General features: G+C 42.5%; 1 protein-coding gene across 3 annotated transcripts in view; it reads left to right on the forward strand.

Moving 5' to 3' along the window:
- The window catches only part of LOC140210827 (MICOS complex subunit mic25-like), a 753,869-nt gene that overhangs the window by 222,090 nt on the left and 505,882 nt on the right, over positions 1-25,897 (forward strand). The gene's annotated exons all lie outside the window — the stretch shown is intronic.

Raw genomic sequence — 25,897 nt, forward strand, 5'->3', positions numbered from 1 at the left:
ATATCCATTCCCTTCTCAACAGACACATTGTGACAACAGTGTGCACTATTTGAACCTGAACCATTCACCCATAATTATTCATCTGGGCTGTTTCTTTAGGAGTTCCTAATCCTGTGATACTACCTCCAAAAGTGGTAAAATGCAGAATGGGTGTGCAAATTGCAGCAAGGAAAAGGTTAAAATGCTGCACTGACAGATCAGAGTGCAGACACTGTATATTCTCATGCTGAACAAAACCTTGAGAGCTTGACTCAACTTTGTACAGCCTTTTCTGTTTAAGCGTGGGAACCAAGGTTACCAAGCGTACCAGACGAGATAAAGAGACAAACAAAGAATTCTAGGACAACATTTATTATTGGAAAATTTGTTTTACTAATTGAGAAGTATTGTTGGCCTTCATTGCATTCATTTAATAATGACATGGGAACACCACCATCTCCAAGTTACCTAACAAGTCACACACTATCCCGCCTTACATAGCCTATAATTCTGGAGAACACATACCAGTCCTCATTGAGGGGTCAACATTGGAAAGGTTGAACAACTTCTAGTTCATGGACATCAATTTTATGGAGGATCTCTCCTGGACCCAACCATTGCTCGCTGAAAAAATGCGGGAGCCGAAGTGATGCCGAACAGAGGTCATCGGTACCTGAACATTCCTTTGTGAGTAACTGTGGTCAACAGTTCATGTGACTCTGGCTCCACCTGCATCTGCAGGTATGTTTGGCACAGATCAACCTTGCTAAATGTCTGTCCTCTAACCAATCCTACAAAAGGGTTATCAATGAGGGGAAGAGGGTATTATTCAGCCATAAGAACCAGGTTAATAGTTACATTGAAGACTCCACAAAGCCTTAAAGATCCATCCCTTCGAGACAGGAACCACTGGAGTTGTCCACTTACTTACACACACTGGTCCAAATATCTTGCTCTGGACCAGTCCTTCTAATTCAGCCTCAATGTTTGATTTGAGGGTGTATGGAACACATCTTGCCTTCAGACCTTTGGGTGTTTTGTTGGGTTTCACAGCCAGCTTAACTGTGACTCCATTCATACTGCCCATTCTGCATTGAATACTTCTGCATGTGTCTTCAATTCTTGTTGTAGACCAGTGCTCCCATCAATCAACTGCACTTCGTGCCAGTTCAGTTTGAGCTGCTCCAACCAAAAGCGGCCCAGAAGCTCTGGATAACTACCTTTAACAATGCATAGTGGAAATTTATTTCCCTGTTTGTTAATCTCCACTGTAGCATGTACTACTCCCCTCACTGGAGCAACCTCACCAGCAATAAGTCTTGATAGTCAACTTTGTCCCCTTCTGGGGTGAAATGCTGCAGCTTCTCCTTGTAAACTGTCTCTGACAGCAGCAGTACTGCAGCACCCGGTGCACCTGCCCCATACAACCGAGTGGTCACCCACTATCTGTCTTTGTGTCCTGAAACAGGTAAAACACACAAAGCTTCTTCAACCACCAAGTGAGAGTCACTCAGTCCTTCCTCAGTATGTTCCATCTTGTTTACATGTTTCTTTTTGTTTTTCTAAAAGTCATTTTTCTTTATTACACTGTTTTTGATTGACAGTGTATCTTTACTTTTACAGGCGTGTTCATTATGCCCCTTCTTGCCACATCTTTGGCAATCTAAGTCCTTATTCTAGCATTCTTATGCTGAATACCCAGTTTTACCACAATGGTAGCACTGATTGCCAATAGGTGTCTTATTCTTAAAGTCAGTAGAAACTTTCTGAACTTGGGAAGATGTGCTTAATAGCTGTGTTTTGTTTGCTGCCATTTCCATAGATGTCAGACATCCCACCTCTCCTGGAAGATCCAAGAGTCTCCCGCATATTGATAGTGGCTCCCTGATGCCCGGAAATTATATACAATATCCCGGAAATAGATTTTTTTGAGAGGGAGAGGGAGAGCGAGCACCCTGATTGGTCTCTCTTCGTGCTAAGAGTGCCAACCACCAGGCCGTGAGGAAACAATATGATTTGGCGATATGTAACGATATGAGTCATTTGCACCTTTCCTCATTCCCTGTCACGCACTGTTGAACTTGAACGCACGCAAGATCATTACGCGCGCATCATCCATGTCAGCGTGGGAAGAAGATCAATTCCTTCAGCTTGTAAATGACGGTGGGCTGAAAAGTTTGTTTGACATAACATCTCTGTCGGCATTCTGGATCAATGTCAAGGCTGAATATCCTGAGATAGCCATGAAAGCACTGAAAACGTTGCTTCTATTTCCAACACCATATCACTGCGAAGCGGAGTTTTCTGCAATGAATGCAACAAAAACTAAATTGCAGAATAGACTGGACATAAGGAACCCCCTTCGAGTATCGCTGTCTCCCCTCATCCCTCGATGGGACCGTCTTGTTGCAGGAAAACAAGCCCAGGGCTCGCACTGATTCAGCGATATTGGTGTGTTGCAATGATTTTATGTGTTCATACGGGGAAGATATGCGCTGTGTGTTTAATATCCAAACATTACTTAAAATGTTATAATGCTATTGACTTATCACCTATATTCCAGTCGTGAATAACACCCCCCCCCCCCCCCACCCTGGTCGGCCAGTCCGCAAGAATAATGTCAATATTAAACCGGTCTGTGGTGCAAAAAATGTTGGGGACCCCTGCTAAGTAGACCTATCAGTTTTCTCTGTGGGCGGGCTTTACAGTCGACCTCAAAAATAATGACAGTGTTGCTCGCTGCACTGTTTGCAACAGTGACTTTTCTATTGCCCATGGTGGGTTAAAATGTAAAAGCCATGTTGAGGTGAGTTTAACAGGTGTCATTACAGCATAGTGAACGTTATTTAAACTAGCTGCCTAGCTGCTAAGGAGCTACGCTATTGATGTCCTACGTGATAAGGCCAAGCTCCCTGTAGACTTGCTTAAAGTTGTAATAGAATAAACATGATAATATAATGTAATATAAGCACATATTTTAATGCCACATTTGCTGCATATACCCAACTTGGTTTACAGATTAGACAAAATCACTAAACAAAGTATTACATACACCCTTGGAGGTCGACGGGCAGGGGTGGGGGGGGCAATATGGTGTTGCGGGGGGGGGGTGGGGGGGTGGGGGTGCTAACCTCCCTGAAATGGTGGTGATACCTTCCTGAAATGAGTTTTTGCAGGGTGGGATGTCTGAGATGTACTAATCTCAACTGCTCTGTGTAATGTTAATCTGTCTTCTGTAAGCAAATGTTTCTGAATTGCTTCACTACGCAGACCGCATACAAGTCTATAATGTGTCATTCAGGGACTGCCCAAAATCATAGAGTTCAGATAATTGCTTTAGCACTGTCACAAGTTGTGAAATAGATTCACCTTCCTCATGATTCCTTTTATTAAATCTAAACCTCATAGCTATAATCAATGGTTTAGGTGAATTGTGGTCCTTTAAGTGTGTATTGCTGGGTGGCAAGGTCTAGGCCTAGAGCCTGTTGCTTCAGCGAGGCCCCAGACCAAGTGTGCAGTACTACCCCAGACACCCCACCTCTCCCGGAACTTCTGGGAGTCTCCCGCATATTAATTGTGGCTGCCATGCTCGCAAGTTATATGCAATATCACGGAAATCAATTTTTTTGAGAGTGAGCGAGAGAAAAGCAAGAGAGTGCGAGAGCGACCACAAGAGAGAGCGAGAGAGAAAACAAGCGAGAGCGCGTGAGCGAGAAAGCGAGAGAGAGCGAGCGAGCGAGAAAGCAAGAGAGAGAGAAAGCAAGCGAGAGCGCGCCATTGCAGAGTGTTCCAAAAAAAATAAAACGAACGTCACCCCAGACTACACTAAAGTGTACCCCTGCCTAATAGGGGTCAAAATAATGACAGTGTTGCCCGCTGCACTGTTTGCAACAGTGACTTTTCTATTGCCCATGGTGGGTTAAGACTGTAAAAGACATGTTGAGGTGAGTTTAACAGGTGTCATTCGCTCATTAGCATAGCCAACGTTATTTAAACTAGCTGGCCAGCTGCTAAGGAGCTACTCTATTGCAGACATCCCACCTCTCCCGGAAGTCTCCCGCAAATTGATGGTGCTACCTCCCTGAAATGAGTTTTTGCGGGGTGGGATGTCTGCTACCCGCTGTTTGGACGATTTAAACACCAGCCCAGGTAGCTTGGAAAGGCAGGTGTCGAGACCAGAGGTAAGGGTTGGGCCAATTTTACTCGCTCTCCAGTGATATCACTCCTCTCTCTGCAGTGCTGAGGCTGTGACACTACTCCTGCCGTTATGCACTCTGTGTCTGCGAGCTTTGAGGTGATTTGCCCTGCTATATGATGAACTGAGGCTTTGGGCCTACTCCAGCTGCTCCAGGGATTCAGGTCTATGGACTCAATTTGCTTCGGAATGCTGTTGCTTGCTTCTATTGTTTGGATCATCTGTGCCTTTTTTCCTTTTTCTCTGCACATTGGGTGTTGGTCTTCCTTTTTTAATTATTCTTTTTTTAATTAGGTTCTTTCAGGTTTCTTGCTTTGTGTGTGCCCACAAGCAAACAGATCTCAAGATTGTATAATTTATACATACTTTGATAATAACTGTACTTTGAAGCTTTGAAACTTTTAAGACTTTACTGTGTCTTAAGAAGGCTTATCGCCAGGCTTAGCATGTTGCACTAGTCTGTGTAATAAATTAAACATTTTTGCAGCCGTTTTAAGAAAAATTGAAACACAAATATAATCTGAAATTTGATTTGTCAGTGCAAAATATTCAAATCTTTCAGTATATGAACTCAGTTGGTCTGTCGTTTTGTCAAATGGCCCCATACTTCCAAACACTGTCACCATTTTCAAACAATCATGTTCCAGAAAAGTTAATGAGTCTTATCTGTCTCTCTCTTCTTCTCTTTTTTATATTTAAATGTCCCTTTCTTGTTCTGTCCCCTTGGATTCATCACTCACCACACTTCCTGCAGCTGTCTTCACATGGCATGCAGCATCTTCATTTTGCTCACCCACAATACACAGCAGTACACTGTCAGCGTTGCACACAGACTTTTCTTGCTGAAGGGAACAACACAATAAATATCGTGTGAGGACTTGTCACCTCCTTGCCAGTTGTTATGTTTGTGGTACTGGGAAGCTGGATGCCTGTGTATAACAGACATGAGAGATGGAGAGGCAAGGAGTAAATGTGCAGCTGTTTATTTTGCTTGTAAGTCATCTGCCCAGAACACTCCCTCACATTACGTTCAGTACGTAACACACAGGGAAGCTAGACAGCAACCTGTTAGGGTCAAAATATACATGAATGCATTCCACTCTGTGACGCTTCCCTCGGCCAGAATCAGCCATGGATGTCGCGTCCTAGCTGTCTAGCTACGCAAGCCAGGACAGTGCAATGTGGAGAGCAAGCTCCCCATCTCCACGCAGCAGATGAACTCAAAGGAATGGCAGAGACTGGTACAGTTTGGCACCAGCAGTGTTCCAGGAGTTGCCAGTGAGCATTGTACTCAACATAGGACTGCGTTAGCGACTCCAACTCTGGATTTTTCCCTCAGGGTTTACTCCAGAAGCCTTCCCCATGAGTGGGTATAGCCGCAAGGCAATGGAGGTTTGGTGTCAGAGTTTTTCTTCTGGATGAGCTGCCGACCATGGATAATGAGCGCATTTGTCCCAAATGACTGGTTTTAAGATGCCAGTAATCTTCCTTTGCCCTTTCTCCTGTCATTAGAAACAGTTCTGCTGGGCTTTGTAGCTAAGCCACATGTGAAGGCCAGGAGCTGGACTTGGTTGTCAGAGGCTCACACCATTGTGAGTATTTATTAGGTAGTGGGAACTTATTCCTGGCTATAACAGGTGTGGCGGTCCTCAGGTATTGAACAGAGATGTTGAAAGTAAAGTTGTTTAAACAAAAGGAAAACGTGTCCTTGTTATTTGGGCATTAACAGTGGTAGCAGAGGATGGTTTCCAATTATGGGATTGCGCCAGCACTTGATAAGAGCAAGCCTTATGAAAGCTGGGAAAATGAAATTGGAATATGGACTGGTGTTATGGAATTGGAGAAGATGAAGCAAGCCTTGGCTGTTGCGTTGTCACTCTCGGGAAGAGTGAGAGAGACCACAATGGGAATTTCGGTGGAAGACTTGAACATTGATGAGGGTATGAATATGCTAATAAATACACTTGACTATTTTTTTAAGGAAGAAAAGGATCTGATTTATTCGGCATATTCATACTTTGACAAAATTTATAGAGATAATTCTAAAAAATGGCCTATTCTATTATTGATTTTGAACGAAAGTACTGTTGCATACCTAAATACAAAATGGAACTTCCTGATGCTGGTTAGCTTTTAAATTGTTGGATGCTGCATGTCTAGACATAAAGGACAGACAGCTAGCTTTAACTGCGTGCACAGAACTTACATTTGTATCTATGAAATCGGCACTGAAGAGGATTTTTGGAGAAAAGGCCGCCAAGACAACAGTTGGAATGAGTTTGAGTCAGGAAACGGCATACTTCATGGAGCAGAAACAAGAGTATAGCAAGTGTAGATCTCAGAAGGACCAGGTAAGGGTACCATTACCAGTGCGATCATGTTTGCTGTTGTGTGCTGGGGCAGCAGGCTGAGGGTAGCAGACACCAACAGAATCAACAAGCTCATCCGTAAGGCGAGTGATGTTGTGGGGATGGAACTGGACTCCCTGACAGTGGTGTCTGAAAAGAGGATGCTGTCCAAGTTGCATGCCATCTTGGACAATGTCTCCCATCCACTACATAATGGACTGAGTGGGCACGGGAGTACATTCAGCCAGAGACTCATTCCACCGAGATGCAACACAGAGCGTCATAGAAAGTCATTCCTGCGGCCTGTGGCCATCAAACTTTACAACTCCTCCCTTGGAGGGTCAGACACCCTGAACCAATTGGCTGGTCCTGGACTTATTTGATAATTTACTGGCATAATTTACATATTATTTAACTATTTATGGTTCTATTACTATTTATTATTTATGGTGCAACTGTAACGAAAACCAATTTCCCCCGGGATCAATAAAGTATGACTATGACATTACCTGGAACAAATCCAATAAGCAAGTACGGTAGGAGATTGAAATGTGTGGTATGTCAAAGTATTTACCACTGAGCAAGAAACTGTCTGCACTGAACCAAACCAGTTAGGCTAACTGAAGAAAATGACAAATTTGAAGATGTAGAAGAGTCCCATATCACACCGTTTGCGAAGGGATCCCCTACCAATGCAAAGACATCTGATGCAGAGATTTTGATGATAGAATCTCTAGGATCTGTTGTTATTGATACAGTGTGTGGAGAAAAATGCTTTGAAAGCTATGTAAGAGGACTAAACCCGAATGAAGTGCAGAAACTGGTGTACACAGACACACCTAGTAACAAAGCCTTCAAACTTAGAGATGGAAAGATTGTACATTTCACCAAAAGAGTGAAAATTCCTGCAAAAGTAGGGCAGACAAAATGCTACATTGAAACAGAGGTGGCACCAGTGAACGTTCCATTTCTCTTGAGTAAATCTTCCCTAAAAAAAAGCGGGAGCAGTACTGGATATGGAGAATGACCAAGCAACGATGTTTCAACAGCTGCTGTCTCTTGAGCTCACCAGCCCTGGGCATTACTATGGGAACATTCTAGATAAAGACATTGCTGAGAACCAGTGGGAGAATGAAGTACTAACTGTCACACAGAACATGACCATAGATGAGAAATGCAAAGTGCTGCTCAAACTTCACAAGCAGTTTGGACATGCTTCAATTGATATATTTCAGAAACTACTCAGGAGTTCAGGAAACAAGGATGCAGACTATTTTTCCATTCTACAGCAGATAATTGATAGATGTGAGTCGTGCCAAAAGTTTGGAAGGTCCAAGCCTAATCCTGCGGTTAGTCTGCCACTAGCATCTGAATACAATGAAACAGTAGCCATAGACCTACATGAACTGGAGCAAGGAGTATGGTATCTCCACATCATTGATGAGTTCACATGTTTCAGTGCTAGTAGCACTGTAAATACAAAGAGACCTATAGAGATAGTAAAAAAAAAAAAAATCCATTCCTGGATTAGTGTGAATAGCCCACCTTGTAAAGTGATAATGGTGGTGAATTTAATAATGATGAATTCAGAGATATTGCAGAGAACTTTAACCTTGAAACCGACAACAGTGGCATATAGTCCTTGGAGTAACTGACTTCTGGAGTGACACAATCAAACGCTTACTGAAATAATGCTGGAGGTAAGGAAAAGCAATGACTGTGATTGGAACACAGCCCTGGACTGGGCCCTCATGACGAAGAATACCCATGAACAATGTACTTGGCTTTAGACCGTATCAGAATCCAAACCTTCCATCTGTATTGGTTGACAGACTACCTGCTCCAGAGGGCACTACAAGGAGTGAATGGGTTGGGAATTATATTTCAGCACTGCATGGATCAAAGAAGGCTTTCACTGAAGTAGAGTGTTCTGATTGAATTCGAAGAGCACTGAGGCCCCAGGTCCATCCGACAAATGAGAAATATGACACAGGGGACAAAGTGTATTACAAAAGAGTGGACTGTTCAGAATGGAAAATTCTGGAGTTGTCATTGGTCAAGATGAAGTTGTGGTATTTGTGAGACATGGAGGTACAAATAACAAATATGACACCGGGGACAAAAGTGTATTACAAAAGAGCAGACTGTACAGAATGGAAAGGTCCTGGAGTTGTCATTGGTCAGGATGGAGTTGTGGTGTTTATGAGACATGGAGGTACATATGTGAGAGTGCGTCATTCCAGACTACATAAAGCAAGAACTGAAGACTAACAGAACTCCATGGAGAATAACACAAAAAATGAAAAGCACTTACCAGGCACGAGGTCACACAGCACAGACAGGGATGAGGAGAGTGCAGCTAGTAACTCATTAGAGTTGCTTAACAATGGCACGGTCAGTGCAGTTGGGGACTCAACAGACTTGCCTGAACAAAAATGATCACAAGTGCAAAGACAACATAGAAATTTCAGTCTTAAAACAGGACAAACTATGAGATTTGTTGATAAAGATACTGGCATCTCATACAAAGCTGAAGTCTTAGGATGAGCGGGAAAAGCCACTGGAAGAAACAGAAGTTGGTACAACTTGAATTACCTAGAACCAGTCATAATCACTGGCACTGCATGGTCAGTTGACATATCATGTTTAGGCAGACCTCATATTGAATCAAGTATAGATCGGGCTGGACTATCTGAGGAATGTCAAGATGAAGATGTCCTAGTAACTAAAGAAGTGTCATTTGAATCTAAAACAGGATAAAATCAGAAGTTGGAGAAATCATGGGAGTGTTTGAGGAAGTCAGAGACTTTGGCCAAAAGACAGTGTCTACAAGATGGGTGTACACCCTGAGAGAAATCCCGACAGGAATTATACCAAAAGCATGTCAGGTGGCTAGAGGTTTTGAGGAACTGAACATAGAAGAGTTGGACCGAGTACATTGGCAGAAGAAACCCTTGCAGTGTCTGAAGGTATTGATAATGCTATTTTTCTGGCCACATTCTCTTCTGAGCTGTCCAAAAGGTGACCCAAAGAAGAACAGTCTACAAAACAGTCACAGACAGCTACTCTTTGGTTGATTCCATCAAATTCCCCAAGTCAGTAACAGAGAAGAGGCTTCGTCTAGAGATAAGCAGCATCAAAGAACTTGTCCAAGCACAGAAAATTCATTATGTACTATGGTCAACTACAAAGGAACAACTAGCTGACTGTCTCACGAAGAAGGGAGCTCTAGCTCTTGTGCTGTTAAAGGCACCTAGTGAGTGCATTTGGTAACTTAAGAATAGTATTAACTTAAAGGGTTAGAACTAACTCCCATATCCTAACGGACATTTGAATTGTCTTTAAGTTTTTCTTTTCAAATTTAATTTTTTTTAGTATATACATAAAAAGGATGGGAGATTGTTGAGTTCTGTTCATTTGGACTATGTAAGTTTTTAGTACGCATGAGCACTCTCCCTGTTATGCACGTGCACGCGGGAGAAGGAGAGGGAATTGTGGGATGTAAGTGTGGCGGCCTTCAGGTATTGAATGGAGATGTTGAAAGTAAAGTTGGTCAAACAAAAGAAAAACATGTCTTTGTTGTCTGGGCGTTAATAAAGGAGCCACATAACACCCACGTCCTGTACAGCAGGTGTCCCCAACCTTTTTTGCACCGCGGACCGGTTTAATATTGATAATATTCTTGCGGACCGGGGGGGTGGAGGTGTTAATTACGACTGGAATATAGGTGTTAATCAACTATAAGTCACTTGTAAGTGGCTAATACACTCAATTTTGTTTCTAAAAGGGTTTATCTAACGAATTTAATATTAAACACACAGCGCATATTTTCCTCGCATGAATATAGTGATAAGTTAATTAAGTCACTTTGAAGTCAATAGCATCATAACATTTTAAGTAACGTTTGGATATTAAACACACAGCACATATTTTCCTTGTATGAACATATAAAATCATTGCAACACACCAATATCGCTGAATCAGTGGGAGCCCTGGGCTTGTTTTCCTGCAATAAGACGGTCCCATCAAGGGGTGATGGGAGACAGCGATACTCGAAGGGGGTTCCTTATGTCCAGTCTGTTCCGCAATTTAGTTTTCATTGCATCCATTGCAGAAAACTCCGCTTCGCAGTGATATGATGTTGGAAATGGAAGCAACAGTTTCAGTGCTTTCGTGGTTATCTCAGGATATTCAGCCTTGACTTTGATCCGGAATGCCGGCAGAGATGTTATGTCAAACATACTTTTCAGCCCACCGTCATTTGCAAGCTCGAGAAGTTGATCTTTTTTCCTGCGCTGACATGGATGATTCACCGGGGACATTCACAAATGGGTCATGGACCCATTCCTTTGCACGTCTTGGATCACTGATGACCTCGCATGCGTTCAAGTTCAACAGTGGTGTGACAGGGAATGAGGAAAGGTGCAGCTGACTCATATCGTTTCTTATCGCCAAATCATATCGTTTCCTTGCGGCCTGGTAGCACATGCTCTGCAGCCCGGTACCGGTCCACAGCCTGGTGGTTGGGGACCACTGGTCTAAGCCCTTCTGTAGTTTCTCTACTTCCTCAAAACTATCTGCCCCTTCACCTGTCTTCATATCAGCTGCAAACTTTGCAACAAAACCATCAATTCAATCATCCAAATCATTGACATAAAATATAAAAATAATTGATTCCCAACACAGATTCCTGTGGAACACCACTAGTTACCAACAACCAGTCAGAAAGGCCTCCCTTTATTTCCACTATTTGCCTCCTGCCAATCAGCCACTGCTGGAAACCTTGTCTATCCTGCTTGTTATTTCTTCGAAGAATTCCATCAGATTTGTCAGGCAGAGTTTTCCCTTGAGGAAACCATGCTGACTACCTATTTTATCATATGCTTCCAAGTACCCTGACCTGAGACCTCATCCTTAATAATTGACTCCAACATCTTCCCAACCACTGAGGTCAGACTAACTGGCCTATAGTTTCCTTTCTTTTGCCTCTCTCCCTCCTTGAAGAGTGGAGTGACATTTGCAATTTTCCAGTCTTCCAGAACCATTCGAGAATCTAGTGATTCTTGAAAGATCATTACTGATGCCTCCACGATCTCATCAGCCACCTCTTTCAGAACCCTGGGGTGGACACCATCTTGCCTAGGCAACTTATCTACCTTCAGATCTTTCAGTTTTCTAAGAACCTTCTCACTAGTTATGGTAACTTCAAACACTTCATGACCCCTGGAACTTCCACCATGCGGCTAATGTCTCCCACAATGCAAAATACTTATTCAGTTCATTTGCTTTTTCATTGTCCCCATTACTACCTCTCCAGCATTGTTTTCCAGTGGTCTGATGTCCACTCTTGCATCCCTTTTATATTTTAAGTATTGAAAGATGGTTTGGTATCCTCTTTAATATTATTGACTAGCTTACTTTCGTATTTCATCTTTAGCTTCTTAATGACACTTCTGGTTGCCTTCTGTTGGTTTTTAAATTTTCCCAATCCTCTAACTTACCACTAATTTTTGTTCTATTATATGCCTTCCCTTTGGCTTTTATGTTGGCTTTGACTTCTCTTATTAACTACGTTGTGTCATCTTTCCTTTAGAATACTTGTTCTTCTTTAGGCTGTATATATCCTGTGCCTTCCATATAGCTTCCACAATTTCCAGCTATTGCTGCTCTGCCGTCATCCCTACCAGTGTTCTTTTCCAATCAATTCTGGCCAACTCCTCTCTCATGCCTCTGTAATCCCCTTTACTCCACTGTAATACTGATATATCTGACTTTAGCTTCTCTTCCTCAAATTTAAGGTTGAATTTGATCTTATTATATTCACTTGCTGATAAGGATTCTTTTACGTTCAGCTCTCTAATCAATCCTGGTTCATTGCACAACAGCCAATCCAGAATAGCAGATCCTCAAGTGGGCTCAACCATGAGCTGCTCTAAAAAAACCTTTTAATAGGTAGTGGGAGCTTATCCGCAGTACTGTGCCTGGCTATAACAACCTTAAGGAACCATAAATAGTGTAAGAAGAGAGAAAAATGGTGAAGTAGTGTTCATGGGTTCATGGACTGTTCAGAAGCCCAATGGTGGGGTGGGCTGGGCTGGGGGAGAGGAAGCATTTCAGAATTGTTGAGTGTGAATCTTCAGGCTCTAGCTCAGGGGTTCCTGACCTGGGGTCTACAGACCCATCGGTTAATGATTAGGCTCCATGGCATAGAAATGGTTAGGAACCCCTGATCTACCTCCTCCTGATGGTAACAATGAGAAGAGGGCAGATCCTGGATGATCGTTCTTAATGATAGATGCTGTCTTCTTGAGTCACCACTGCTGAAAGATGCCCTTGATGGTGGGGAGGGTTGTGCCTGTGATGGAGCTCGCTGAGTCTACAACATTGTGCAGATTTTTCCGATCCTGTGCATTGGAGCCTCCATACCAGTCTGTTATGCAACCAGTTGTATTGCTCTCCACCTTACACCTGTAGAAATTTGGTAGTCTTTGGTGAGTACGTGAGTGTGAAATCTTACGTTAGTGTCACTGTGTCCTCTGTTCTTTATTTTGCACACATATAAGTTATGTATCATTTATGTTAATTTATAGTGTCCATGCGTTGTGCAGCTGCTGCAAAAAGCTAACAAACATGGCATTTATACCCTGTGTATGTTTGCCTGTGAGCACAACAAATATGAACTTGATATATTATCCTCAAACTCAGATACAGAAACATAGAAACATAGAAAATAGGTGCAGGGGTAGGCCATTCGGCCCTTCGAGCCTGCACAGCCATTCAGTATGATCATGGCTGATCATCCGACTCAGAACCCTGTACCAGCCTTCCCTCCATACCCCCTGATCCCTTTAGCCACAAGGGCCATATCTAACTCCCTCTTAAATATAGCCAATGAACTGGCCTCAACTGTTTCCTGTGGCAGAGAATTCCACAGATTCACCACTCTCTGTGTGAAGAAGTTTTTCCTAATCTCGGTCCTAAAAGGCTTCCCCTTTATTCTCAAACTGTGACCCCTCGTTCTGGACTTCCCCAACATCGGGAACAATCTTCCTGCATCTAGCCTGCCCAATCCCTTTAGGATTTTATGTGTTTCAATAAGATCCCCCCTCAATCTTCTAAATTCCAACGAGTATAAGTCTAGTCGATCCAGTCTTTCAACATATGAAAGTCCTGCCATCCCAGAAATCAGTCTGGTGAACCTTCTTTATACTCCCTCTACGGCAAGAATGTCTTTCCTCAGATTAGGGGACCAAAACTGCACACGGTACTCCAGGTGTGGTCACACCAAGGCCTTGTACAACTGCAGTAGTACCTCCCTGCTCTTGTACTCGAATCCTCTCGCTATGAATGCCAGCATACCATTCGCCTTTTTCACTGCCTGCTGTACCTGCATGCCCACTTTCAATGGCTGGTGTATAATGACACCCAGGTCTCATTGCACCTCCCCTTTTCCTAATCGGCCACCATTCAGATAATAATCTGTTTTCCTGTTTTTGCCACCAATGTGGACAACCTCACATTTATCCACATTAAATTCCATCTGCCATGAATTTGCCCACTCACCTAACCTATCCAAGTCACCCTGCATCCTTTTAGCATCCTCCTCACAGCTAACACTACCGCCCAGCTTCGTGTCATCCGCAAACTTGGAGATGCTGCATTTAATTCCCTCATCTAAGTCATTAATATATATTGTAAACAACTGCGGTCCCAGCACTGAGCCTTGCGGTACCCCACTAGTCACTGCCTGCCATTCTGAAAAGATCCCGTTTATTCCCACTCTTTGCTTCCTGTCTGCCAACCAATTCTCTATCCACCTCAATACCTTACCCCCAATACCGTGTGCTTTAAGTTTGCACACTAATCTCCTGTGTGGGACCTTGTCAAAAGCCTTTTGAAAATCCAAATATACCACATCCACTGGTTCTCTCCTATCCACTCTACTAGTTACATCCTCAAAAAATTCTATGAGATTCGTCAGACTTGATTTTCCTTTCACAAATCCATGCTGACTTTGTCCGATGATTTCACCGCTTTCCAAATGTGCTGTTATCACATCTTTGATAATTGACTCTAGCATTTTCCCCACCACCGACGTTAGGCTAACAGGTCTATAATTCCCCAGTTTCTCTCTCCCTCCTTTTTTAAAAAGCAGGGTTACATTAGCCACCCTCCAATCCTCAGGAACTAGTCTAGAATCTAAAGAATTTTGAAAAATTATCACTAATGCATCCACTATTTCTTGGGCTACTTCCTTAAGCACTCTGGGATGCAGACCATCTGGCCCTGGGGATTTATCTGCCTTTAATCCCTTCAATTTACCTAACACCACTTCCCTACTAACATGTATTTCGCACAGTTCCTCCATCTCACTAGACCTTCTGTCCCCTACTATTTCTGGAAGATTATTTGTGTCCTCCTTAGTGAAGACAGAACCAAAGCAGTTATTCAATTGGTCTGCCATGTCCTTGTTCCCCATAATCGATTCACCTGTAGGGGACCTACATTTGTCTTAACCAATCTTTTTCTTTTCACATTTCTAAAAAAGCTTTTACAGTCAGTTTTTATGTTCCCTGCCAGTTTTCTCTCATAATCTTTTTTCCCTTTCCTAATTAAGCCCTTTGTCCTCCTCTGCTGGACTCTGAATTTCTCCCAGTCCTCAGGTGAGCTGCTTTTTCTGGCTAATTTGTATGCTTCTTCTTTGGAATTGATACTATCCCTAATTTCCCTTGTCAGCCACGGGTGCACTACCTCCCCTGATTTATTCTTTTGCCAGACTGGGATGAACAATTGTTGTAGTTCATCCATGCAACCTTTAAATGCTTGCCATTGCATATCCACCGAAAACCCTTTAAGTATCACTTGCCAGTCTATCTTAGCTAATTCACGGCTCATACCTTCAAAGTTACCCTTCTTTAAGTTCAGAACCTTAAAGAAGGGTAACTTGGTGGGTTGTTAACCCATCCACTTACCTCTCAGACATGGTGGGCTGTTAACTAATCCAGTGACCTTCACTGACCTGTACTTAGAGGCCTTTTTGCTCACCATGCCTGCTGTACAAATCCCATTAATCTACATTAAGCACACAGCCATTTAGGCCTTGCTAGTTGCTCCCCCATTATTTTGTTTTAACTGTTGCTTCTAAAAATACTTATGCTTCGGTATATTATGTTCGCACACAGTAATTGATATATCAACAAGTGTGCATGCCTTTAAATAATTCCCAGGAATATAAATAAACATGACCAACTCCTTTGGGCAAACAGGTGCGATTTATTTCTGTATATGCACAATGGTCCGATGCTCCAGTTATTTCTTGGTTATGTTGTACCTTGTGCTCAGTGACATTTGTTCTGGCAGACGAAGGTGAAGGGGAAGATAGTGAATTTTGTTAGGTCAGGCTCATTTTGAAAAACAAGTATGACCCATTATGTGACTGGTTATGTTCATTACTGATGACCTTCCATCTCGTTTGCTATTTGTTCATCTTGACACTTTTTATATATCTATCTATTTATCTGTCTGTCTGTCTATCTATCTACCTACCTATCTATTTATCTATCAACTTGTCTATCTATCTACCTATCTAGCTGTCTGTCTGTCTGCCTGTCTCTCTGCCTTTCTGTCTGTATTTATCTACCTATCTGTCTATCAGTTTGTCTATCTATTTACGTGCCTATCTATATACCTATCTGTTTGCCTACCTATATATTTGTCTATCTCTTTATCCATCTGTCTGTCTGATACTGTATATCATCAGATATCGCCTGACCTACAGAATTCGTCCAGCATTTTGTGCATTGCACTGGATTTCCAGCATATTGTATTTTTGACCTGTTCTTGCCATCACAGTATTGAGTGACTGGGGTCTAGTTGACTTTCTGGCCGGAGGTGACTCTGAGGACAGCATGGTAGTGTGGCAGTTAGCACATTACTTTACAGTGCCAGTGATCCGGGTTTAATTGCACTGCTGCTTGTATGTTCTCCCTTTGCCTGTGTAGGTTTCCTCCGGGTGCTCTGACTTTCTCCCTCATTCCAAAGATGTACAGTATGGGTTAGTGTTGATGAATTGTGGCCATGGTGCCAGAGGCATGATGGCAGCTGCAGCCTGCCCTGCCCGCAGCAAAATCCCTGGACTGTGTTGGTGGTGCAAACAATGCATTTCACTCTATGCTTCAATATTTCATGTAGATGTGACAAATAAAACTACTATTTAATAATACAAATGTTTGTAATAAAATTCAATATCAAAAGATAGTGTAGGCAACTTGGGGACGTTTATGTCTTTGAAGATGATGCGGGAGATAGTCAGGTTCTTGTTTATAAAGATTATTCAAATTGCTTCAAAGTCTTATAAAGAAAAGCCAGATTGTTTTTGTGGTCCAGTCCAGTAACAAGGGTTGGGAAAGTTAATCTCCTTATTTATACCTTTTCTAAAGTCTTAATATCCTTTCTGAAATAGGGAGACGAACAAATGTGTAATTGCAAAACTCTTAACTTAAGGCTAGCAGAATCACAAGGGCAAATCAGTGTGTACATCTTAAATCTCTCTTAGTCTTTAATCCAGCTATGGTCACAGTGAAAAACATGAACTATATTTTGACATTCTTGAAATAACTAATTGTGTCTTGCTTCATAACTGACTCAGAAAAAAACATTCAGGTTCATTTATTTATCAAATTACATGGAAACATACAAGAAATGTATTGTTTGCGTTAACAACTAACACACCAGGGGGTGTGCAGGGGGCAGCCTCCAGGGGTCACCACGCATTCTGGTGACAACATAGCAGAACAACATGAGCAATAACAACTACAGAGCAACAGCAAAGCAATTTTCTTTCCTCCCTACCACCCACCCACCCACACACAGACCCCCAACCCTGGGAGAGACTGCCTCTGGGCCTCCATCCTCCAGGGGACTCATGGACTCGTGGGCATTAGACCTTCAACTTCCTCAGTGGGCTCTCAGACGCAGGTTATAAATATGAGTTTAACTCGGATTCTTCCGACACAAGGATATTAGTATCTGTATTAATGTGTCATCGCCTTCATTAATGGGCACCATAGTACCATGACTCTATTATAGGTTGGGGCATTCTGGAGTTCAGAGTTCCATTCGAGCGCCATTCTGTAACGAGTTTGTACGCCCTCTCCACGGAATGTGTGGGTTTTCCCCAGGTGCTCTGGTTTCCTCCCTTAGTCATTGTAAATTGGCCCTTGATTAGGTGAGGGTTAATTGGGGTTGTGGGGTTTTGGGTGTGACGTGGCTTGGGCGTGCTGTATCACTAACTAACTAACTAATCCATCAGACACAGTTCATATTAGAACAGGCAAGGGGCAGATAAGGAAAACAAAGGGGACAATAGAGGGACGTTGTTATTTGAACACTCGATAACTATCCAAAAAGAAAAGATTCGGTTATTATGAGATGATTAATTGATTTTGTGTATCACTGCTTATCATAATCCTTTCAGATCCAATCAACTTTTTCAGGATTGAGGCTTCAATAAAAGAACAAATTCAGGGGGAAATCAGGAGAAAGAGCTCGGAACAGGATGGTGTGAGGGGGGAAACGAAGGGCAAAATTATGAGGGTATAGATAGGGTAAATGCAAGGAGGCTTTTTCCTCTGAGGTTGGGTTAGACTCAAACTGGAGGCCATGAGTTAACAGTGAAAGGTGAAATGTTTAAGGGGAATATGAGGGGGAACTTCTTCACTCAGAGGGTGGTGAGTGTGTGGATCGAACTGCCAGTGGAAGTGGTGGATGTGGGTTCAATTTCAACATTTAACAGAAGATTGGATAGGTACATGGATAAGTATGGTTCAGGTGCAGGTCAATGGGGCTAGGAAGCATAATACTTCAGCATGGACTAGATGGGCCGAAGGGCCTGTTTCTGCACTGTAGGTTTCCATGACTGTTTGGCTGCTAGTGCGATGAAGGGGCTCTTTAAGTATTGGGCCAAGATGCTGTTTAAATGTCAGTTATTTGATTGCGACTGCTCAGGGGGATAAGCCAGAATAAAATGAGATTTTAGGTAAAACGGTGTAAAAAAAAAGCAGAATTCCTGAGAGCATGAATCTCTTCAGCCCTTGGAGACCTGCAGCAGAATATTTTAAGCTAAATGAATTGATCGCAATACAGTGAGGAACTGCTCTGTTTGCCCATATTCATCTTCCAGAGTAATTTTCAGGATTAGGAATTTGCATAAAATCACATCTGCTAAGGTTATTTGGTAGAATTTGTATTTTGTTTTGCGAGCTGCTGTGGGAGTTGGAGATTTAAACTCCCCTTCGACGCTCGAGGTCTGGTGCTATTTCACCGTTTGCCTTTTCAAAGCACCAACCATCTTTATATTTTTTTGTGGGGGAGATTTAGAGTGGTGAGAATTATAAATGTCTGTGCCAGATCCTACAAGATTTACCCTTCAAACTTCTATATGTGATCACCTTGAAAATGTATAATTTTTTGAAGGTTATAATTTACTGGGCACCTCTTTGCAATTTCAATCAGTAAAGTTTAATTGAACAAAAATATGGCTTGCTCATTCACGCTGTAGTCCCTAGCTGAAGCCTGGGACAGGTGTTCAAAACTGAGTATATCTAATGAAGTGTAACATTGGTAAATTAAACTCAACATTAGATCTCCTACCCAGTACTTCCTGACTTGACCAGCCTTCTCTCTTTTAAACCCTCGGTTTTGCGTTTTGGCTCTTCTTGGCTTTATGTCCGGATTGCAACCGTTCACTGTTTCATCCACGCTCAAGGTGGATGCAAATGAATCTGGGAGGTGTTTCGTGTTAGCAGAGTGCTTCCCTTTTGTTGGTCAAATTGCTAACTAATGATGGGCTTTACACACAAGCCTAAAACATCAACAAATTGGAAATGTTAATAAATCTGATGTTACTCTCAAGAAGCACAGGCACTGGATGAACTGTCAAGGGAAACTACCTCGCAAGATAAGGTTTCTGTAGGCTGAGGTAAATTATCCAATCAAAGTTCAAAGTAAATTTATTATCCAAGGATGTATATGTCCCTGTATGCTACCCTGAAAGCTTTCTCCCTTACTGCCCATTATGCTGCTGGCATTTTGGACAGCAATAAAGACCATCCATCTCTGTCTGTCCATACAGTCGCACACAGACGTAGAAGGATTCTTCATTGCTCTTTCTGTAACAATTTTGTTTTACTGGTCAGGGTTGTTAGCCCTGAGCTGAAACCCCAAACCTGGAGGACCAGTGGACGCTTTGACCTGTTTGGCATGGGTGACCCTACCAAGAGCTAGAGCACAAGCCCTGACTCTAGCCAAAATCGTCCTCCTGGTCATTGAGGCACACAAGCCTCCAAACCCTACAACAAGGTTGTGGTCCTTCTGGAGCTGAAAACTTTAAACCACCTTAAACTTTTGCAGAACAATAGGGTGATATTTATTCTAATTTTATTTCGAGTCTACAAGCCATGCTGCCCAATTACACGCATGTAATTAATTAACCGTATGTCTTTAGACTGTGGGAGGAAACCGGAGCACCCAGAGGAAACTCACATGGTCACGGGGGGAACGTACACACTCTTTACAGACAGCGGTGGAAAATGAACCCAGATTGCTGGTGCTGTAATTGACCACATGGTTGTAATTGGGTAACTGGGATCATTGGCCTGTGATCTCTAAATGAAGTTAAAATAAATATCACTCTATTGCTTTGCAAATTTTTAAGGTGTTTTGCAGTTTTCACCTCCAAGAGGACCACAACCTTGTCATAGGGCTTGGAGGCTTGTGTGCCTGAATGACCCGGAGAGCTACATTGGGCTAGAAGGGCCTGTTAATGTATTGTAGATGATGTGTGGTTGTGTTTACAATTGATACTTCCTTCATGCAAATTGGGCATTATAACATCATGAAATATATTACTCCACTACAGGAGAATGTGTGCTATGACCTGCACCATTAAGGCTGCAAGCTCTGCTTGTTACAGCTCAGCAGGTCCCGAGGTCAGTTATCAAACTGATCATTCCCTGTATTTCGTCAATAGTTAAGGTATAGGAGGCCAACAATGGTTAGAATGCACAGTTCTTGGAGGGCTGTAACATTGGATGAGGTTACACATCATTGTGCAGCCTCCTGGCATTCGGAATCACTTTTAAAATTTATATACAACATCGGTTTACCGAGCAAACAGATTGAGGAATTGCAATCATACTCAGCCCTTTAGCTGTCTGTGGCTTTGCGCACATCTTCACAAAAATAAAGTGTGTGGATTTTTGTTGCAATACTCATAGGTGCTAAATGATGTTACATCAACAGTTGCCTTTTGAATGCCGTGAGGTATGCTTAAGATCTATTCACAGGCAAATTGTTAAATTGGTTTATTATTGCCACATGTACAGAGTACGGTGAAAAACTTTGTTTTGCAAGCTGTCCATACAGATCATTTCAATACATAGTACATTGAGGTAGTACAAAGGGAAAACAATAACAGAATGCAGAATAAGAGTGTTATAATTACAGAGAATGTGCAGTGCAGGTAGATAACGAAGTGCAAGCACCATAATGAAGTGAATTGTGAGATCAAGAGTGCATCTTATGAGGGGACTGTTCAATATTATACCAGTGGGATAGAAGCTGTCCTTGAGTCTGCTGGTATGTGCTTTCAGGCCTCTGTATCTTCTGCCCAGTTGGGTGGGGAGGCTGTGGTGAGGAGAAGAGAGAATTTCTGGGGTGGGCGGGTTCTTTGATTATGATGACTACTTTACTGAGAAGTACGATCGGATTCCATAGAGAGGAGGTTGGTTTCCATCATGTGCTGCTCAGTGTCACCACCATCGAGGACATCTTCAAAAGCCAGTGCCTCAGGAAGATGGCATCCATTATAAAGGTCCTTCAGCATCCAGGACATGCCCTCTTCACGTTAATACCATCAGAGAAGAGGTAAAGAGCTTGAAGGCCTCTACTCAATGGTCCAGGAACAGCTTCATTCACTTTTCCAACAGATTTCAGAACAATCTCTGAACCCGTGACGAGAAAGTGCAGATGCTGGAAACACAAAGCAACACACACTGAATGCTGGAGGACCTCTGCAGGTCAGGCACCACCTATGGAAACAACAGACGTTTCAGGCCAAGATTCTTCTTCAGGACAGGAAAGGAAGGGGGAAAACACCAGAATAAAAAGGTAGGTTGTGGTGAAGGAGGTTAACTAGAAGGTGTTAGGTGAAGCCAGGTGAGTGGGAAACGTAAAGGGCTGGAGAGGAAGGAATCTGAGAGGAGAGTGGACAATAGGGAAAGGGAAGCAGGAGGGGACCCAGGAGGTGGTGATAGGCAGGTGAGAAGAGGTAAGAGGCCAGACTGGGGAATAGGAGAAGAGGGGAGGGCGAGGGATTTTTTTTTAACTGGATAGAGAAATAGATGTTTATGCTCTCAGGTTGGAGACTACCCAGTTGGAATATAAGGTGTTGCTCCCCCACCTGGAGGGTGGCCTCATTGTGGCACAAGGGAAAGCCATGGATTGACACATCGGAACAGGAATGGGAATCGGAAATAAAATGTTTGGGCTACCTTATCATTCCTTTGTTTTTCAGTATTTATTTATTTTGTAATTTATAATAATTTTGCCTTTACACTGAACTGTTGCTGGAAAAAAACAAATTTCACATCATATAAGTCAGTGATAATAAATCTGATTCAGATTCTGGCTAAAGCTAACACACACACCTCCAGACTATTCCAAAGGATTACGCAGTTTGCAAAGCCTTTTCAATGGGCATACATTCTGGTAATTTGTGTTTTCATATAAGTATATTCAAAGGGCTGTGAGAAAGAGCCGCCTTGACACTGTTCTCTGACAGTTGTTTACTTTCTCCCTTCATTAACATTTCAGGGAGTTAATCAGGGCGTTATAACAAGATGAAGAGCCCTGATTAAGGGTCTCAGCCCAAAACATTGACTGTTTATTCCTCCCCTATAGATGCTGCCTGATCTGCTGAGTTCCTCCCGCATTTTGTGTTGTGTTGTTCTGGATTTGCAGCATCTTCCCAATATCTTGTGATTATAACATGTTTGCCTGATCACTGAAGGAATGAGTCTAGGTTTTGACCTGGATTTTTTAAACAGTTCCACTTCTCCAGCTCCATTTCCATCAACACAATCTATAGTAGACTCGTTCATTTATTATGTGTCGTGTTGTATAATCTGGGCAGTCATGGTTGTTCTTGGCAAATTTTTTTTACAGAAATGGTTTGCTATTGCTTTCTTCTGGGCAGTTTCTTTACAAGACGGATGACTCCAGCCATTATCAATACTCTTCAGAGATTGTCTGCCTGGTGTCAGTGGTCACATAACCAGGACTTGTGATATGCACCAGCTGTTCATACGACCATCCACCACCTGCTCCCATGGTTTCACGTGACCCTGATCCTGGCCGGGGAGGGGTGGGGGAAGGTGCGTGGGCTACGCTGGTAACACATATCTCCACGCCGCCATCCAGACAGTAAGCTAAGCTTTATTTGATCATCATTCAGCTTATGTGGGCTTTTTAGGCTGAGCCAATATTTAATTGTCCATCCCTCCTTGCCCTTGACAAGGTGATGCTGAGCTGCCTTCTTGAACTGCTGTAGTCCTTGAGGTGTGGGTATAACCTACAATGCTGGTAAGCAGAGTTTCCAGGCTTTGACCCAGTGACGGTGAAGAATGAGACATTTCCAAGTCATGGTGGTATATGGTTTGGAGGGCAATTTCCAGGGGGTAGTATTCCCCATGCTTTTGTTGCTCTTGTTCTTCAAGCTGGTGGAGGTCGTAGGTTTGAAAAGTACTCTCTAAAGAGTTTTGACCTAATCTAACTAGCATTTTATTCATTTCAATTGCACAGTGGTCCATTTATTTTTATATAAAAATTACTAATCTGTCTTACACATATCAAACAACATATTGTAACACAGTGAGTGGTCCTGATGAAGAGTTGCAGCCTGAAATGTCATCTGTGTATTTGTTTCCATAGATGCTGCCTGACCTGCCAAGTTCCCTCAGCGTTTTCTGTACGTTGCTCTGAATTTCCAGCATTTGCAGAATCTATAAACCCAAGAGATCAGCAGATGCTGGAAATCCAGAGTAACACACACAAAGTGCTGGAGGAACTCAATAGATCAGGCAGCATCTATGGAAACGAATAAACATTCGACTTTTTTCTTCATCTTTAGAACCTCTATTGATGATAACATGGTTGCTTGGTCACCGAAGGAATGAGCCTGTATTTTGACCTGGTTTCCTTGTGTCTGCTTGGAATGAATCTATTTAAGCATTTTGGAGTTACAGACTTCTATCTCAAAATCTTCATCTTTGTGGGTGGAGTTTTGTGATGATATTCTGGAAATCTCAGTATTAGGCAAATGATGTAGAGTTTTATTTATTTTGAGACACAGCATGGAGAAGGTCTTTCCGGCCCACTGAGCCTCAGCACCCAGCAACCCACTGACTTAACCCTAGCCTAATCACAGGACAATTTGCAATGACCAATTAACCTGCTGTTGCCGTGTCTTTGAACTGTAGGAGGAAACCCATGTGCACACGGGAAGAATGTACAAACTTACTTACAGAGGACTCCGGAATTGAACTCTGAACTTCAGAATGTCCTGAGCTGTAGTAGTGTCGTGCTAACTGCTACACTACCAAGTCAGAATAAACTTACTGCCTTTTTTATTTATTGTATCTTACAGATTTAATGAAACTTCTTGTTTACATTTTGAGTATAATTGATAATCTCGTCATTAAATGTTTTGGATTATTCAAGCAATAAATTATATGTGTTGCCATGCTGGTTCTCCTAACAATCAAAAATAGCTGGATTAGAGAGGACAGTCAATGAATGGTGTGGGAACAGGGAATGGTGGATTCTTTCCGTATCTGTGTTGGTTAAATTCTCGTGTTCACGTTTCCCATATTTTTACTAATTTTTCTGTGCTGCAAGGATGCAAACATTTACTTGGTTATGTTTCTGTGATTGCTCTGACATCTAAGCAAATAGTAATTTTTTTCCCTTTCTATGTAGGGAGCATTCTGTCGGAGTGCAGTTTGTTCCGATCTGGAGCTTTCAGTTTGAAAGAGAACCTCGGTGTAACAGAAAGCAGGCAGAAATTAACCTGACTAAGATTGACTCACACACCAACACTTCAACTTCCTCAGGAAGTTAAAGAAACTCAGCATGTCCCTATCAACTCTTACCAATTTTTATCAGTGCACCAGAGAAAGCATTCTGCATAACAGTTTGGAATGGTAACTGCTCTGCACATGACCACAGGAAACTGCAGAGAGTTGTGGGCAGTTCAGCACATCACAGTGACCATCCTTCTCTCTGTGGACTCTACCTACTTCTCTCTGCTTCAGTAAAGCAGGCAATATAATCAAATACCCTTCACACCCAGGATATTCTCTGTTCTCCTTGTAGGGAAGGCCTGTTTCCATGATATGAAACTGGAACACTCAGAGGAGACCCAAACAGCCATGGGGAGAATGTAAAAACTTGGGACAGCAGCGGGAATTAAATTCTGATTACTGGCATTGTACAATCGTTATGCTACCATGCCTGTGATGACAGCTATATCCACGACTCTCTGTAGTTTCATGGGGTCACCGAAAGAGCAGTTCTCATACCAAGCTGTGATAGATTGGGATAGGATGCTTCCTATGGTGTATCAATAAAAATTGGTGAGGGTCAATGTGAAGATGCCGAATTCTTTTGGCCTCCTGAGGAAGTAGAGACACTGATCTTTGGCAAAATATGCCCTTGCTGACCACTTAAAGGCATTTCAGTGCTTGCTATCCACACAGACAAAGGACATTTGATTTAGGACTTTTTTCCCTGGAGCGTAGGAGAGTGAGGGGAGATTTGATAGAGGTGTACAAAATTATGAGAGGTATAGGTAGAATAAATGCAAACAGTGTTTTTCCACTGAGGTTTTGTGAGACTAGAGCAAAAGATCATAGATTAAGGATGAGAGGTGAAATATTTAAGGGAAACCTGCAGGGGAGTTTCTCTGAGAGGTTGGCAAGACTATGGAATGAGCTGTGGGTATGGGTTTGATTGCAACACTTCAGAGAAGTTTGGACAAGTACATGGATGGGAAGGGTATGGAAGTGTCTGGTCCAGGTATGGGTCAATGGACTAGGCAGGCTAACAGTTATTTTTTTTTACTTTATTTAGAGATACAGAACTGTAACCGGCCCTTCAGGCTCAATGAAACTGTGCCACACAATTACACTCACGTGACCATTTAATCTGTTCACTCAAATGTCTTTGGAATGTGGGAGGAAATTGGAGTACCCGGAGAAAACCCTAGTAGTCACGGGGAAAACGTACAAATTCCTTACAGGCAGCAGTGGAACTGAAC

The sequence above is a fragment of the Mobula birostris genome, chromosome 16, assembly GCF_030028105.1.
Source record: "Mobula birostris isolate sMobBir1 chromosome 16, sMobBir1.hap1, whole genome shotgun sequence".
Taxonomy (NCBI): Eukaryota; Metazoa; Chordata; class Chondrichthyes; order Myliobatiformes; family Myliobatidae; genus Mobula; species Mobula birostris.